General features: G+C 42.3%; 1 protein-coding gene across 1 annotated transcript in view; it reads right to left on the reverse strand.

The window, feature by feature from the left end:
* Nucleotides 1-7,854, reverse strand: part of LOC100545683 (cytochrome P450 2H1-like) — a 12,043-nt gene that overhangs the window by 2,732 nt on the left and 1,457 nt on the right. The gene's annotated exons all lie outside the window — the stretch shown is intronic.

Consider the following 7,854-nt stretch of genomic DNA (forward strand, 5'->3'; position numbering starts at 1 on the left):
TTATGGGGATTGGTGTGGGACCAGGAGGCTCCTTCCCTCTTTGTGATGTACTTCTCCATGCAGCAATGAGAAGGCATGAGATGCAGACCAGCAAGAGGACTGTGGGCCATCCCAAGAACTCCATGGTGGGCTGAGGAAGGAGTGTCAAGTGTCAGAAGAGTTTGAATTGGGACCTGCAAACCTGAGGTTATTTATAAGCTGTAGAACAAAAGCACGTGGATTAAATCAGCCAATATCGCCTCCCTCTTCCTGCTGAGGCAGCAGATTACTTATAAATTTGCTCAAGATTAGAATGAGCAAACTAGGGTTGAACTCACTGTTTACTCTGACTTTTTTAACACATAGAGCTTGTGTTCCTTTGGGTAATCATTCATGTGGCAGTAATCATGGTCTAATGCTGCCAAATGATCTCAAAATGCAGAAATACTAGAACCCATCTGCTGAATGCGTGCTTGAACTCTTGCTGTATTCCTTATGCATAGGATGACTCCTGCCGACTCCTCCAACAGATGTGCACAGTGAAGGTAGCCATGAATGTGAGAAGGGAATCATTGCAATTTTTTCTTAGGTATTTCTCCTCCACTTCTGGAATGGCATAATGACATTGTTCTGAGACCAAGCTTGCAGATTTTTGAGAAATTAACTCCATTTGTCCCAATCTATTTTAGGCACTCCTTACTGTCCATAGCATTTGCATGAGGATTTCACAAGTTATCCAAAAAGGACAGAGCTCTGTAGTTCTTGTGGTCTCCTTCAATGTAAGATGTTTCAAGAAACTTTCTAAAGAGGTGAACATCCATAAAAGTTAATGGCATTCTGATCAGGGAATGACAGAATTAATGGTTTTATAAATAATTATTAGTTAATATAACTGAATGACTTACATGCAATGCTACACTTCCCACTCTTCCTCCTCATTTTTCATTGTTTTTTTTTTCAGTAACTCTTCAGGTTCCAGCTTTCAAAATCCTGTCCAACAAAGAAACTATCCAGATACAAACATTTATAACCTCAGAATATATTCATCCAAGCATAGCATAAGAAATGCGATGGATTTCACAGGAATGAAGATCATTTTTTTCACAGATTAACAATTCCATATATACCACAAAAACTTGAAAAAAGATCCAGTTTCTGAGATTCAAATGCTGAGACACAACTGTATGTCTGATATGCTTTAGTGAGGAAAGAGACATGTATCAGGATTGTGCTGCAGCAGCTCCTACTCCAACTACTTTTGGGGCAGCCCCTACGCAGAGACACACAGAAGCAAGAGACTGTACTGAAGGCAAATCTGCAAGTTTGCCAGCACCTCTGGAAGGCATTCCTTTGCTTTCTGGCAGATCAAGCTCAGGAAAGAGAAAACTATACCAAACTATTTGCTCGTTATTTTTTCCTCCGCTGCAGGGTGGATATTAAGGGGTCTATATACTAAGTAAGAGGCCCAAGAAAAAACAAAAAGCCAAGCATCATTTAACCCATCAGGTAGCTGAACACCACACAGATGTTTGCCCTCTTCCCCCAGGTGGGATGAGGGAGAGGACTGGAAACTGAATAGGACTTGTGGGCTGAGATCAGAACTATTTACCAAGACAGAAGAGGAAAATGGAAACAGAAGTGCCATGATAACTATATGTAGGCACAATGCAATTACTTTTCACCTGCTGACCGATGTACAGTGATAACACAACTGCCTGCCAACCAACCCACAGCTGTCAGCAACGCAAGATCTCATCCCCTGCTGAATTAAGGAAAATAAGTTAGGTTAGAAGTTCTGTGCCTTCATGGGGTACTGTATCAGAGCTACAGATCTGTCCTTTCTAAGGCAGGTTTTAGCTGACAATAACAGGTGCTTTTCTGCAGACTTATACAATTAGTACAGACAGCGAGTCTCCTGTTTCTTCAAATAACATTGGTAGCTATCCTATCTCTGCAGTGCAAGGTAGCAGGCTCAGACAGTAGAGCCATATATTAACGAAGAAGCAGTGGATTGGTGGACAGAGTTGTAGCCAATAAGACAACCAGCTAGAGCTAAGTCAGCATCCTCCCACTTGACCCAGGTCAGAGAGTACACAGCAAGAGAGACATCCAGCCTTCATCAGAAAAGACCACCAGACAACCACTGAGAAATACCACACATGTGCAAAAGAACTAAGACTCGTGGCGGGGAAAAATGTCAGTCATTCTGGGGACTCACTGTAATAATCCAACCTTTTCTTAGACATCCAATGCATATGTAAGCAGCTTGTTCTTTAAGTATATGCCTTTTTTGCCATCTGGTATACAGGCTTGGAGAGAATACCCCCCCCTTCATCCAGCATGAGTGCACAGCACTGAGTAAACATATTTGCTTTATGATTACTCTGGTTATAGTGTTTGATTCCACACGTCACCAACAACCAACAGGCAGACTGCCTGAGCAACGGCTGCCCTCTAAACAACTTTCCACAGCTTTATGGCCATCTGCATGGTGTCAGAAAATGCTAAAACAACAACTGGCATCATTTATAAAGGGAAAGGGACACAGTTCTTTACAGATCATGAGCTGCAAAACACTGTTAGACAGGATGTAGATACTCAGTTTATATGTGTTCAAAAGTAATCAGGCAAAGTCATGTCAGAAAAATCCATTGAGCATACTCAAAAATGCCCAGGAATCTCTGGATGCTGGAGAACAATCAAAAAGCAATTCCCCATGGCTGCATTGCTGCTACCCTTGGGACCTTGTTTTCAGCCAATGTTAGACAGGATCCTGATATGACTTGACTGTTGTCATGATGTTGTGCACCCATCCTCAGGCTCCCGTGTCCGTACATTAAAATGTATTACTTAATTGAATGTTCTCATTTTGCAGATTAGCCTGTGGAAAGCATCATGTCTATTCAGCTGTGCATTACATCTCTGCTGCTAAAATCTTATCATTTTCAGGTAGGATTCTTTTTAGCTCCTTGCAGAAAATCACACTGTCAACTTCTAGCTTACAAGACAAAGGCTTTGCCATCACCAGAGGTAATAAGATTCAACGATATGTACAGCATTCAACAGTTTACAAAACATGCCTACTTGTAACATGCTGTGCTGGTAGGACTCAAGATAAGTAACAAACCTCGTCATTATTTTTCAGCTGACTTCAGAAATGCCATTTGACCAGCCAGCACATAAGGTTTCTGAACTCACAGGACCCAAAACACAACTCAGTTAACTCAGGACAAGCCAGTGACGTGACTTCTGCTCTTCAGTCATTTAGAACATATAACAGATTGCTGCGCCCTCGCTTGGTCTCTGAAAGGGCAAGGAAGTTCAGGTCTTATCACCTGTTGTATGATCTGTACAGTGACCTCAGCAGTAAACCACTCTGTTGTTCCTGTTGCTGATCATCTTTGAACAAAATTTAGCTTTAAATTTTAGTCAGCATTAAATGAGAAGAGGCCCTCCCCCAAGCCAGGCAGCAAGTCAGGAATTGGGACAGTAAGCTGTCAAGCGTGCATGGTTTGAAAACAGTGCATATCAATAAGAAAGATGTCGATGGACAAATTCAGCAATTGACAAAATAAAATCTCAGAGAAGCTCAGCAATCATTAAGTAGCAAAACCTTTTGTTACATTTTCAGGTAGCAGTTAACTACTACAATATAGAAAACAGATGAAATATCATACATTTAAAACATGAAGAAAAAAGGTAACTGTTATGAGCACTAGGTACTATAATATGTGCCTTCACTACATTTTCAGTCCTGTCAGAGACAGAATCACAGACATTGCAGAGGGAGTTGGGAAGACAGAGGAGGAAATCAGGGAAACTATACAGCACTAAGAAGTGATGCCACCAAATTGCATAGCCTGTATAGGATGGTTATAGCAGGAAGGCTGTCCTTTACTGTGCTGACATCATTTTCCCATCAATTGTTAGAAAGCTGGGATATTACAATCTCTTCAGCAAGTAGCCCGAAGTGTGATACAATGCAGACGTCTATAGAAGAACACAGTACCAGCAATTCTCCTCATCCGCCTAAACTTCCATACAAGATCCCTGAGACAGATTTACATATTTTCTAGTTCTTTGGAAATCTTCAGTTTTTGATTGGAGGATACTGCAGAAACCACAGGAAGTTTCACTTCATTTTTTGAAGTGTTTGTATCCATCAGATGGGATTTATCCTAACCATGACAAAATAGAGCAAATGCAGTAAAAGTGCAAATCACATTTCCCAACTCTAAATAGTAGGCAAGAAAATGTAGAATAACTTCAGAAAGAAGGACTGTGGAAGGAACTGGAAGGAAATGAAGGAAGTGTATTTAATATAGAACCCATCAAAGAAAAGTGCAGAGAGCTCAGAGTGGTGTAGGGGGATCCACTGCAAGAGACCTTTCTTTCTTTCCAGAAGGAAAGCGGTGAGTAAGCAGTGGGACCACTGGGTACAAAGACAGAGACATAGGTGTCAGGGAGCTCGATTAGTTCCCTTGGCTGATGACCCCAAATCATTTCCTATGCCAACTGCATGGTGATAGAGGGAAATGGAGAGCTTGGGAGCTTTCTGGCATGAGTTTTCTGCAAATCATGCCAGACTGGGACTGTTATGAAATGCCCTGACAGGGAGGCCAGCTGTCACAGCCCGATAGTTCATGACCCGCATCCCATGAGGAACAAGAACTTGCATGAACTCACTGGATTAGGAGATGGACAAACAAGGATCTTCTGATGGGACACTAGCAGCAGAGGCTTGGAAGGTAAGAAAAAATATGAATTTATGAATGAACCAAAGCCAGTGTTCACACAGTTAAAGCAAGCATGTTTTCATGCTAAAGTGAGATTTTTTAAGCTTATAATTATATTTCCATTTCATTTAATTCTTTACACTGATTGACCTGTTCTCTTCTATGGCAACTTTCATAATTTGGGTCTTGATTCTCTCACTCTACCCCAAAGCTACAGCATACAACAAGCTCTTTCAGTTCCTCACCACTACATTTCATGCAAGACACCACTGGATAAATGACCCTAAGAAAAAGAATCTTGTTGCAGTTCTCACCTCCTCTAAGAGGGAGTGGTGGCTCAGCTCCTTCTCTAGCCATCCTCATTAACCATACATATCATCCCTTTTGGAAGTGATCATGTCAAACATGTGCTCTCTCAAATGTGATGAGTGTCCTACGTGCTTTGGCTAAAGCTCATGTGGAATAGTGGAAGAGAAGGAATCTGCTGTGATTTATTTTCCACACTCAAGAGGTGTGAAAAACATGGCCTTTCAACAAAAAATTGTAGATAACAATTACATAACAATAACAAAATCTGGTTATGTACTGCTGCCCTATGAATTTCAGATGAGTCTCCATGTAGTTAGTGCTAGGGCAAAAGATTCACAGTGATCCACAGTGGCACAGTACACTGTCTCCTGTTAGTTTTCAATAGCTCAAATGATCCAACAAAACAAGATACAAACAAGAAGCTAACCAGGCATATGGTACAGCCTTTCCGATATTTCACAAGGACCTGGCAAGAAAGATATTTGATTTGTCAGTTCAGATGAGTTGGTTAAAGGTTTCTTAATGAACTCAGTTCATCCAGGCATTGGCTGAGAGGATCCAACAACAGAAATTCTGCGTAGCTTTTGCTGAAAAGCAAGCTGAAATTCCATGACCTTTTTCATTGTACCTTTTGGTGCAAAGTACATTGAAACCTCAGACTACAGCTTTTAAGGAAGAACTATAATTGCTTATTTCATCCAAGCATGCTTGACAGCGCCTGCAAGTTAAGTGAGAGTTAAGAAAAGTAGCATCACCACCCTTGTTTTATATCATAAAGTGTTTTTCTAAGTCTGCATCAAGTTTCCCCAAGCCCTAGACTCAATAGCTTAACTAGATTCATCCTTACGCAATTGTGGCTCATGCCATAATTGACCCACCTACACTGTACTGCTGGAAGGCAATGCTATACAAGGGTCAAGGAGGCACTTCTGAGGTGTTCCTGCAAGGAAAGAAAATAAAGCCTGGTTGATTAATAATAAGGAGTAATTGGGAGTAAAGAACAAACTTACTTAAATGAGATAAAGCAAGCATATACAGAAATACAGTTTTCTGGATCATTTTATAACCACGATATATGAATTTAAAATGGATTGTAAATTGCTTGCTTTAGCCAGATTTTTATTTTTTATTTTTATTTTTTTTCCAGATTCTACTGATATAACAGGAATTTTTCAGCTACTGGTGCCCTGGATGTTTAGTCTTCATTCAATTCAAGGCTCACCCTATCTGTGTGTAGGTAACAATCTGATACACTGTTTATGGTTGTGCCAGATTAAGCAAAATTTTAGTTGAAAAAAAAAAAAAAGGGACAAAGAAAACAAATTCCTTTCCTTGTGTGCTTCTTCTCTCGCTTCTTTCCATTTATTTCCAAATTTTAGTTCCAAAGGAAAAGTTCAAAACCAAATTGGCATGAAGTGACTGTATCAGTCAGAACTTAACCATTCTGTTCTCATTTCATTTTGCCATCTGGCATCAGAACAGCACTGCTGGAAGTCAACTCTAAGGAGAGGCAGACAAGTCATACACTCACAGCCAATGGTCCACATCAGAAAAAAACTGCTGAAGGAAATCTGACAGAGTATTTTCCTTTTAGTTCCCTAAAAACTCCAAACACACTTCCCACCTAAACCAAAACTGTAAATAAGAAGCCCCAGTGACAGTGTCAATACACAAGGACAATACAACATTTTTCCCCTCCTAAAGGAAAATAAACACTTCCAGCAGTCTGCAGACCTACAGAGTTCTCAGGTGCTCTGCAGTCTCTTTCCTCCCAGAACACCTCATGTACCTCACTGGTAGCACAGTGTTGTATTACCCAACCAGCGACGTGCAATGCGATTACATCCATAGAGAAGGGCCACATCTGCCATATCTGAGCCCGTAGCACTGCCATATACACACCATGTATGGCAGTGGTACTAAAATTAGGGCAAATCTGTGTGATGTCCATTTAGAGCTGGTGGTAAATCACAGAATCACAGAATCACAGAATTGTAGGGGTTGGAAGGGACCTCTAGAGATCATTGAGACCAACCCCCCTGCCAAAGCAGGTTCCCTACACCAGGTCGCACAGGTAGGCGTCCAGGCAAGACTTGAATATCTCCAGAGAAGGAGACTCCACAACCTCCCTGGGCAGCCTGTTCCAGTGCTCCGTCACCCTCACCGTGAAGAAGTTCTTACGCACATTCGTGCAAAACTTCCTATGCTGCAGCTTATGTCCGTTTCCCCTCGTCCTGTCTCCACGTACCACTGAAAAGAGACTGGCCTCACCGCTATGGCCGCCACACCTCAGATATTTATAAACCTGGATCAGGTCCCCTCTCAGTCGTCTTTTCTCAAGGCTAAACAGACCCAGTTCACTTAGCCTTTCTTCATAGGGGAGATGCTCCAGGCCCTTCACCATCTTTGTGGCCCTCCGCTGGACTCTTTCCAAGAGATCCCTGTCTTTTTTGTACTGGGGAGCCCAGAACTGGACACAGTACTCCAGATGAGGCCTTACCAGGGCAGAGTAGAGGGGGAGGATCACCTCCCTCGACCTGCTGGACACGCTCTTCTTAATGCACCCCAGAATGCCATTGGCCTTTTTGGCCACGAGGGCACACTGCTGGCTCATGGCCAACCTGTCATCCACCAGGACGCCCAGGTCCCTCTCTGAGAGCTCCTCTCCAGCAGCTCATCCCCCAGCCTGTATTGGTGCATGCAATTATTCCTCCCTAGGTGTAAGACCCTACACTTGCTTTTGTTGAACCTCATCCGGTTTCTTACTGCCCAGCTCTCCAGCCTGTCCAGGTCTCGCTGAATGGCAGCACAGCCTTCAGGCGTGTCAGCC

Source organism: Meleagris gallopavo, chromosome 8, assembly GCF_000146605.3.
Source record: "Meleagris gallopavo isolate NT-WF06-2002-E0010 breed Aviagen turkey brand Nicholas breeding stock chromosome 8, Turkey_5.1, whole genome shotgun sequence".
Classification (NCBI taxonomy): Eukaryota; Metazoa; Chordata; class Aves; order Galliformes; family Phasianidae; genus Meleagris; species Meleagris gallopavo.